At 44.5% G+C, this 10024-nt stretch overlaps 1 pseudogene across 1 annotated transcript; it reads right to left on the reverse strand.

The window, feature by feature from the left end:
* Positions 1–238: 238 nt before the first annotated feature.
* Positions 239–9300, reverse strand: LOC309807318 (ubiquitin domain-containing protein 2-like; annotated as a pseudogene). Its single transcript has 5 exons — positions 9153–9300; positions 8931–9061; positions 8298–8440; positions 4706–4905; positions 239–870 (listed from the first exon to the last, which is right to left on the reverse strand). The product of its transcript is annotated as a ubiquitin domain-containing protein 2-like (transcript).
* Positions 9301–10024: the final 724 nt, after the last annotated feature.

Raw genomic sequence — 10024 nt, forward strand, 5'->3', positions numbered from 1 at the left:
CCTCTCGAATTAGAAGCTGTAATTACATGAGTCTCAACGGCTGGCTCTTTATGTTTTATTAATTATTTTTGTTGGTCTCCATCACAGATGGAATTTTTCACTGGTAATTCCTCAGAACTAAATCCATTCATATGGAATTCAGAGCAGTGAAAATAAATTTCACACCATAGAGTAGGAGATAATAACAACAGCAGTAAAAAGGAGCAGGAGGGATCTGGGGACAGCCAGCGGGACCAGTTCAGTTCTCAACTGGTGGGTTTTGCAAAAGTTGGCTCATTATAACCTGGACAACATAGCCCTTTACGAACTTCAGGTCTTCCAACTTCATTTTGTCAGTGAGAGGTCTGCCAGAAAAGAACAACCGCTGACTGCCCGGTTCCACTCCTTCTGCTTGCATGTAGCCGCCTATTCATGTGGTACAGTGTGTCTGTGCCGTGGACCACAGGGTTGAGTCCTTGCTCGCGGAATGGCGCAGACAGAGCTGAGATTCATACCCAGAATTGGGTGGTGGCTCAGGAATATCCAGAGTCTCTGTGTTGCTCTTTACCTCTATCATGTTGATTGGTGGTGCCACGCAATAGACCGGAAGCTGATGCCTATTCCCCAGTTCATCATAGCACTCTGTAAGCGCACCATGTGGTAACGTTATGTTCGCACCATCAGTGATTGCCTGTGCCAGGTCCTGATCGTTGCTTTCAGAAGCATGTGCTGCAGCCTTCAAGGCATCCCAAATCTCTTTACAGCCTTCAAAAGCTGGTGCAGTATCCCAAAATTCAGCTCTCTTGCTGAGCAGTTGTCCATCTGTCATGGGATAATCGCTTTTCCATTTGGATTTCTCCTTTTTCAAAGGCTGGTCACGACCTAAAGCGACTCAGTCTCAGGGCCGCCCGCCTGGCAGGCCTGGCCCCCGCGCCGCCCTCGCCTCTGGCTTGGCCCCGCCAGACCAGGGCTGGCCCATCCCGGGCGGGTCGCAACGCCCACTTCACCCCCTCACAGCCCAGCACACCCACATCCAGGCGAGTCCAGCCCCGTCGCAGCCTGTCCACCAGGCCCCATCGGCCCCCGCCCCTAAGCTGCTGTTTTTAAATTAGGTTTCATATTTTATGTTCTTCTAATTACTAATTTTTTCATTCATAATAACATGATCCACACTAATCTGGAATATAGAAATATATAAACACACCATTCTGTATTATATCTCTTTCACACTTGTCTTGTTGATATAGATGAGTCCCACCTCTGTTCATTATTATATCCTCAATATATACCGCCACTAGGCACATAATAGGGGAAAAAATGAATACATTAAAATATCTGTATCAATTTCCCAATAGAAAATCCTACCCACGTAAGCAAATCAGTTGATTTTTTTTTTTTTCACACGCAGGACAGCAGATCAGGATTTAAACTGCTATTAGAGTTTTTTGCCTAGATCATACAGTGTTTAGTTGGAAGGGACCTTAGAAATCATAAGGTCCAACTTCCAACCCAGTACAAAAATCCTTCAGAACCATCTTTTATAAGCCTCAGCTTGAATGATTTCAGTAACAGGAAGCTTACTACTCTGTAAGGCCTTCCATGTCACTTTGAAGTCGGCCAACAACCAAAATGATCAAGGAAATTAACACTCCCCAAAAGTCTTCCTAAGGGAACTGCTGACATCTTCATTTTAGCCCTGTGAGATCCATGTCAGACTTATAGAAGATAATAAGTTTGTATTGCTTAAGCCCCTAAATTTAGGGTAATTTGTTAGAGCAGCAATAGAAGACATATATTCAGCCTCACACTTGCACATCTGCAAAGTGTAAGCAATGAACAAGTGAGTAATGGAAAATGGCCCAAGGCGTCCATTAGGGACCAGAAACGTTTCAGAGAGCTGGCCAGTTGCCATGGACCAGACTGCTGAGGCGGCTGGGATAGGTTGGAGGTACTGAGATTAATCAGAGCAGTCAGTCCCCAGTGCCCTTCTTCCAATTTTAGTCTTCATTTTTTTCCACCATTATTTTCCAGTTTCTTTTTATTCCCATTTCTCCTTTTATCCTCTCTTCCATCCTACTTTCCTTTTTTAAACACTGCTCTTCATTTTTCTCTGCTAATCAAGCGTATGTTTTTATCAGCCCCACACTCCCACCAGCGTACTCACCCATTTGTCAGAAGGAGACAAGGAGCAGAACGTGAGAGGAGCCTTGGGAGAATGTCGAGATTTTCAAGTGTGCCAAGAATTAAAGAGGTAAGGAACATAGCTTTACCACCTGGTCTCTGGGTACTCCAGAGCACCACATGCATTCACAAAAGACGGTTATATACAAATCCATTTACTTAAAAAAAGAAATCAACACAAAACTAAGCAGGCACTCAAAAGTATTTTGAAAAGAAAAAAAGGTTTTTGCTAAGGTACTGATTAGTCACTATCTTCTATTTTGCTGCCGAAAAATTATGTTGAGCCCTTTTCACTATCTCTTAGCGCAAAACTAAAGGCCCTAAGGGGCTAATGGAAAGTCTTCATCAACTTAAAATATTAGCTGAGCTACTGAACAAAAATAAATACAGTAGAAGCATTTAAACACTTCACATGAAGTGAATCAATGAAGCATGTACAGTTTTATTTTAAGAATTTTTGGGCACCAGATTTGCTAGAAAAGTGTTTGCTGAATACGGGGACTAGATCCATGACTAATATCTATATGCAAGCTTCTGGTTTCCCACAAGTCCTCGTGGCTGCAAGGGCAGATGAAGGGACATTGTTCTCTGGCAACAGATTGGGCTTTGGTTGAGCCAGTTTAAGGGAACTGTTGGTAAGAATCCTGAGGACAGGGGTAATACCTGTGCCCTTAGCCATCAGTATAGTAGATTTCAAATGAACCCTTACCACAAAGCAAGGAGAGATTCCCTTAATGATAAGCATTTCTAAAAATTCCAAAGATTATGTGGACCATGTGGCTGCCAGAAATTGGCTTGTTTCTGGAGCCATCGCTTTAACACTAAAATTGGTCAGCAAATTCAGAGGAGAACAAGCTACACCTTTAATCCAGAAGTCCTTTTCTTCCTCTCTTTTGTCCTATCCATTGGTAGGAGTTCTTTGGCAGAGACATGGCATATTTAACTATAAACTTGTTTTAGCTGTCACAGTTTTAGTCTTTCCAGAGCCGAGGGTTATATTCATATTGTTTTTCTTGTCTGTTGATGAAAGTAATTTTAGAAAATGATCTTTCAAGTCTCTGTGACCATTCATTAGCATGAATTCATTCATTCATTTATTCAGTAAACACTCATTTGTCTACCTACTCCTTACCAGGTAGTGAGTAAGACCCTAGGAATTCAAAGAAGAAAATGTCATGATTTATACTCCTGTAAAGTTCATACTCTAGTAAGGAGATAAGCTTTTCAACACACGAGGACCGTAATACTGATGTGTTCAAAGTGTTATTTGAGCACAAATGTGGAGGAAGTTACTTCTGCCACGAAGACTGGGTATTCAGAGAACTTTATAGAGTATGAAAGATCCAATCGATAGGAATTTATTAATCACCTATTAATTGCTGAGGTTATGGCAGGGAACAAAGCAGGCAGTTCTGTTTTAGTTCTGTAATCAAAATTTTGAATCTAAAGGGGGGAGGCAGACAATAAATAAGTAAAGACATTAACGGATTAATTTCAGATAGTAATAAGTGTTACAAGACTAAGACTGTCCTGGAGGGAGAGGCTTAAAGGTAAAGAATATGGATTTTGTTCAAAGTGCAGAAGAGTGCCATTGAAGCATTTTAATTAGGTGATTAACACGACCTAATTTTCCTTTTTAAAAAATTATTCTGGTAGCTCTATGAAGATGGATTATGTAAATCAAGAATGCACACAGGGAAACCAATAAAAAAGCAATTGCATGAGTACAGGTTAGAGATAATAATGACTAGCACTCAGATGGTAGTTGTAGAGATGGACAGAAAAGGGAAGATTCAGGGTGTCTTAAACACTGGATGTGATAGTTGAGGAAAAGGGGACGATGAAAGATGACTCTTGGTTCTTTGGCTATAGCAGTGAGGTGGAGTAGGGGCCACTTCCTAAGGTGGAGAAAACTGGAGGAAGAATAGATGCTGATGGGAAAAATCAAGAGCTCTGTTTTGGACAGGTTAGGTTTAAAGTGACTATTAGTTATCCAAGTGAAGATGCCAAGTAAGCAGTTGGATATAAGTCTAGAGCTCAGGTTGAGATTTTGGCCTGAGATAGAAATGTGAGAATCATCAAGATATAGGTAGGATTTAAAGCCATCAGTTTATATGAGATCACCTTGGAGAAGACTGGATAGAGAGAAGAAGTTGTGTAGAAGACAAAAGGTCAGGAAAGGAGACTGAGAAGGAGAAGCCAGTGAGATAAGAATATCCAGGGAACCTGTTAGAGAAGCCAGGAGAGAAATGTTTTATAAAGGAGGGAGTCGTTAAACCAGTCAAATGATGCTTAAAGATAATAAGATGATGACTGAGGAAGATCATTTGACTTGATCATGTGGAGGTTATTGAAAAGAACAACTTAGATAGAGTGGGAGGGGGGCCAGCATGGAGTGGATTGGAGAGAAAATGGGGAACTTACATTTCCAGCAGTTGGAAGATTAGGTACTTTTCAATGACCCTCCCAATGTAAGCAGTTAAAATGCTGGATTATATACAAAAATCACCTTTGTGTTTGTATTGCTGAACTGGCATGATCTTACCAACAAAAGTCAAAAACAAGGTGAGAGCAAGAAACATTGGCGATAAAGCAGCACCAATACCAGCTTCTGCTCTAAGAGTTTTGTTGCTGAGCCCTGGAGACAGGACCATATCTGGGGGATAAGAGATTAACCCCAAGGTCAACATCAGTTGGAGAATGTAATAGACCTCTGCAGAAATCTGGGACTTCAATGGGTTATACCTTCAATGTAAAGGAGAAGGGAGAAAAGAAAGTCACCCAGAACAGGACATCAAAGAAATTTGTATTCCAATTTAGCATTGATTGGCAGGAGTATGGTGGCATTTCCCCCTGAGAATGTGTAAAGGCCTCACGCACATTTCTTTTTAATTTAATTTTATTTATTTATTTATTTATTTATTTATTTTTGCTGTGTTGGGTCTTCGTTTCTGTGCGTGGGCTTTCTCTAGTTGCGGCGAGTGGGGGCCACTCTTCATCGCGGTGCGCGGGCCTATCACTGTCGCGGCCTCTCTTGTTGTGGAGCACAAGCTCCAGACGCTCAGGCTCAGTAGTTGTGGCTCACGGGCCTAGTTGCTCTGCGGCATGTGGGATCTTCCCAGACCAGGGCTCGAACCCGTGTCCCCTGCATTGGCAGGCAGATTCTCAACCCCTGCGCCACCAGGGAAGCCCCCTCATGCACACATTTTAGTCCAAATGTACACTGTGTGTGATCTGAACCTTAAGCCAAGAATATAACTCAAAGGGTTCTGGATTGCTTGTTACTTCAGGCAGTTGTCAGAAGCAAATGCACATCTTCTTTAGAGGAAAGCAATTTTAATTTAGGTGCCAAGGAATTTGCACAGAGAAATTTCCAAGGGAAAGGAGCAGGTCATAGTCAAAATTAGCAAAACACACAAAAAAGAACAAGACATCACAAGTGACAGCCTATTCTCCAAAGGCTTAAGATGTAGAGTCAACACACAATATAAAATAACAATTTAACATGTTTAAAGAAGGTATTGGGTATATAACACGCTACTATGAAAAGTGACTAGGCAGATTGGAAAAAAGAGACCTAGTTGAATTTCTAAATATGGATGACTTAATAATCAAAATTAGAAACAACAGATTAAGCACAACTGATGAAAGACTACTGAACTAAAATATATGTGGTGATTTTTTTAACTTTATTTTTTATTTTTAAAATTATTATTTTTGGCCACGCCATGTGGCATGCGGGATCTTAGTTCCCTGACCAGAGATGGAACCCGTGCCCCCTGCATTGGAAGCGCAGAGTCTTAACCACTGGACCACCAGGGAAGCCCTGTGGTGATTTTTAAATGTCCAGAATTCTTTGATATTCTTCCTTTCAAGAGGTGGAGTTTAATTCTCCTTTCCTTAAGTATAGATTGGACTTAGTGATATGCTTCTAACAAATTGAATAAAGCAGAAGTGAAGGTGTGTGATTTGGGGACTGGGTCATAAAAGACACTGTGCCTTCCTGCTGCTGCTTTCCCTCTCTCTTAGATCCCTGGCTTGGGGAAGCCAGCTGGTCTGTCATGAGAACACTCAGGCAGCCTACTGAGAGACCCCCGTGGGAGGAACAGAGGCCTCCTGAGTGAGCCATCTTGGAAGCAGCTTGCCAGCCCTAGTCCCGCCCTCATTTTTTTTTTTTTAACATCTTTATTGGAGTATAATTGCTTTACAATGGTGTGTTAGTTTCTGCTTTATAACAAAGTGAATCAGTTATACATATACATATGTTCCCATATCTCTTCCCTCTTGCGTCTCCCTCCCACCCTCCCTACCCCACCCCTCTAGGTGGTCACAAAGCACCTAGCTGATCTCCTTGTGCTATGCGGCTGCTTCCCACTAGCTATCTATTTTACGTTTGGTAGTGTATATATGTCCATGCCACTCTCTCACTTTGTCACAGCTTACCCTTCCCCCTCCCCATATCCTCAAGTCCGTGCTCTAGTAGGTCTGTGTCTTTATTCCCGTCTTACCCCTAGGTTCTTCATGACCTTTTTTTTATTCTTTTTTTTCTTAGATTCCATATATATGTGTTAGCATACGGTATTCGTTTTTCTCTTTCTGACTTACTTCACTCTGTATGACAGACTCTAGGTCCATCCACCTCACTACAAATAACTCAATTTCATTTCTTTGTATGACTGAGTAATATTCCATTGTGTACATGTGCCACATCTTTATCTATTCATCTGTTGATGGACACTTAGGTTGCTTCCTTGTCCTGGCTATTGTAAATAGAGCTGCAATGAACATTTTGGTACATGACTCTTTTTGAATTATGGTTTTCTCAGGGTATATGCCCAGTAGTGTTGGTGGGAATGTAAATTGATACAGCCACTATGGAGAACAGTATGGAGGTTCCTTAAAAAACTACAAATAGAACTGCCCTCATTTGATCACAGCCCCAGGGGCAGCTTGACTGCCACCTTGTGAGAGACACTGAGCGAAAACCACCCAACTAAGTCACTCCTGGATTCCTGACCCCCAGAAACTGTGTGAAGTAATAAATGTTTGTTGCTTTAAGCTGCTAGGTTTCGGGCTGATTTGTCATGCAGCAGTAAATAATACAAGATTAATTTGAAGAAATTACCCTAAAGGCAGCACAGAGGAAGAAAGAGATAGAAAATATGAAATGAGATGAATCAACATTCCAGAAAAAATAATGGGAACAAAGAAATATTTGAAGTGTTAATTGCTAGGAAATTTCTAGAATTGTTGAAAGACAATAATCACTAGGTTCATGGAGCCCAGCGAATCCTAAGGTTTTTTTTTTTTTTAACAGCACTTAGACATCTCATAGGAAAACTGAATGAATACCAAAGGGGAAAAAGTCTTAAAGCAGCCGGAGAGGGGAAAGATCAATCTCAAAGGAATGGCGAGTACACTGAAAGCTGATTTCTCTATTGCAATAATGGAAGTCAGAAGCCAGGAATATATCTTAATTTACTGAGAGCAAAATAACTGTAAACCAAGAATTATCAACCAGCAAAACTATCTCTCAAGAATGAGGTTAAAGTAGAAGCTTCTGGGTTGGTGAACACATAGAGGTGTGGGGAGAGTTGACCTCAGGTGGTCTCAGCCTGCGGCAGCTTGAAGCACAATTCCCCTGCCAGAGACTGAAGTCAGGCTGTGGCAGTGAGAGCTCTGGATCCTAGCCACTAGACCACGAGGGCCAGTAGCCAGTGACAAGGCCTTGGCCTGTTGGCTTTGTAGAAATGAAATTCCACAAAGAGACAGAAAGTAGTGAAACAAGTGTGATTAGGGGGAAAAAGAGTACGTGTGAATAGACTCACGTGGGCGGGCTCAGAGAGAGAGTCGCGCCCTCCTGATAGCTCGAATCACTTATATGGGGCATCTCTTCTGGGTTTCCTCTGGCCAATCATCTTGCTTTGCCTAGCTCTGAGCCCACATTTGGTACATCTCAGGATCCTCCCATGTGTGCACGTGCATCTCTGAGCCAAGATGGATTCTAGTGCAGAGGCCTATGGGTAGGTTGACATCACCTACTGTGGGGTGGCACCCCCGCCCTTTTTGACCCCCAAGGAGCCTTTCTGCGCATGTGTAGTCAGGAAGTTCTCCTTGACCTCGAGAATGAGAAATACGTGGTCTCTTGATCTCTTATCTGGGCAGGATTCAGCTCCTCCTCCCTCCTGTTATTGTCTTCATCTTGGAGTATCTGTCCACAGGGGACAGACTCCAACTGCTCAGTCTGGGGCCCATCTATCTCCTGCCTCAGAGTGGCGTGCTTGGAGGAGCATGGAAACTCTGCACTGTCTCCCCATACTTTGCCCTGTGCGTCTCTTCCATCTGGCTGCTCCTGAGTTATATCTTTTATAAAAAGCCAGGAATCTAGGGCTTTCCTGGTGGCGCAGTGGTTGAGAGTTCGCCTGCCAATACAGGGGACACGGGTTCGTGCCCCGGTCCGGGAGGATCCCACATGCCGTGGAGCGGCTGGGCCCGTGAGCCATGGCCGCTGAGCCTGCGCGTCCGGAGTCTGTGCTCCGCAACGGGAGAGGCCACAACAGTGAGAGGCCCGTGTACCGCCAAAAAAAAAAAAAAAAAAAAAAAAGCCAAGAATCTAGAGGGTACATATGAAGATGGTGGCATCAAATAATGGAAGGAGACACTTTATTTGCATTTCCCTGATGATTAGCGATGTTGAGTATCTTTTCATGTACCTGTTGGCCATTTGAATATCTTCTTTGGAAATATGTCAGTTCAGATCCCAGACCAACCAGCACTATAGGATGTGCTCTGCCGCTGCCCAGGTTCTCTGGCCAGGTTTCCCGGATGGGCAGGAACCGAGGCTGTGTATTTGCTTTCCTGCTGTAGTGAGGCGGTAGAATGAGCTGGTGGGGGCCCTTGACTGGAGACTCAAATAAGGCAGGACTGCCAAACAACCATATTCCCTGGCCAGATAGGACCACAAGCAGAGCCACTGGCTGGGATCTCTGCACCAGCGCACGGCAAGTAGTAATGCGGTCTGCGGAGGCCTGAGTGCTGGCTGCTGCAAGCCCGGCGCTCTGTCTCCAGTGGTGGAGCCCAGCCGGTTCCCCAAGTGATCTCTTTGAGGCGAGACCCGAATGCGCCTCCCTGGAAGCGCATTCCGCGATACTGGGAACGCTGGGTGTCCACTTTGGGTTCTCTTTTTCCCACTGGAGGAAACTGTAGGCGAGGGGCCTTCAGGTGGTGCTGTGCTGGCCTGGGGGAGGGGCAACGTGGTAAGAGTGTAGCCACTCCTCTTGCCTTCTATCCTTCTCAGTCTCTGTGGACCAGGGGGGTGCTTCAGCGTCACCTCTACTTTCTGGGATTTTCTCAGTGGTGTCTTGTCTATGGACAGATGCTAATTGATCTTCTTGTGAGGGGGACTGAAGTGGATTGAGGCATGTCTCCATCTTTTTTTTTTTTTTTGCGGTACACGGGCCTCTCACTGTTGTGGCCTCTCCTATTGCAGAGCGCAGGCTCAGTGGCCGTGGCTCACGGGCCCAGCCGCTCCGCGGCATGTGGGATCTTCCCGGACCGGGGCACGAACCCGCGTCCCCTGCATCGGCAGGCAGACTCTCAACCACTGCGCCACCAGGGAAGCCCCATGTCTCCATCTTGATGATGTTATTTTGGGGAGGATACTGCCACAGGCCCAGCTGGGGCACAGGTGGCAAGCTCTTGCTGGCCCAGAAAGCTAGGTTGGGAATAGCAATATCTGCTAGTATTGGAGGGTCTAGTGCGGAGGCGGGGTTGGCGATGGCTGTGGCTCACTGCGGGGACGAGGACACTGGGGACAGTAGTTCTGGGGAGTACTCATTGGTGTGAGCCCTCCTGGAGGCCGCCA

This window comes from Mesoplodon mirus, assembly GCF_964341445.2.
Source record: "Mesoplodon mirus genome assembly, chromosome: 1".
Taxonomy (NCBI): domain Eukaryota; kingdom Metazoa; phylum Chordata; class Mammalia; order Artiodactyla; family Ziphiidae; genus Mesoplodon; species Mesoplodon mirus.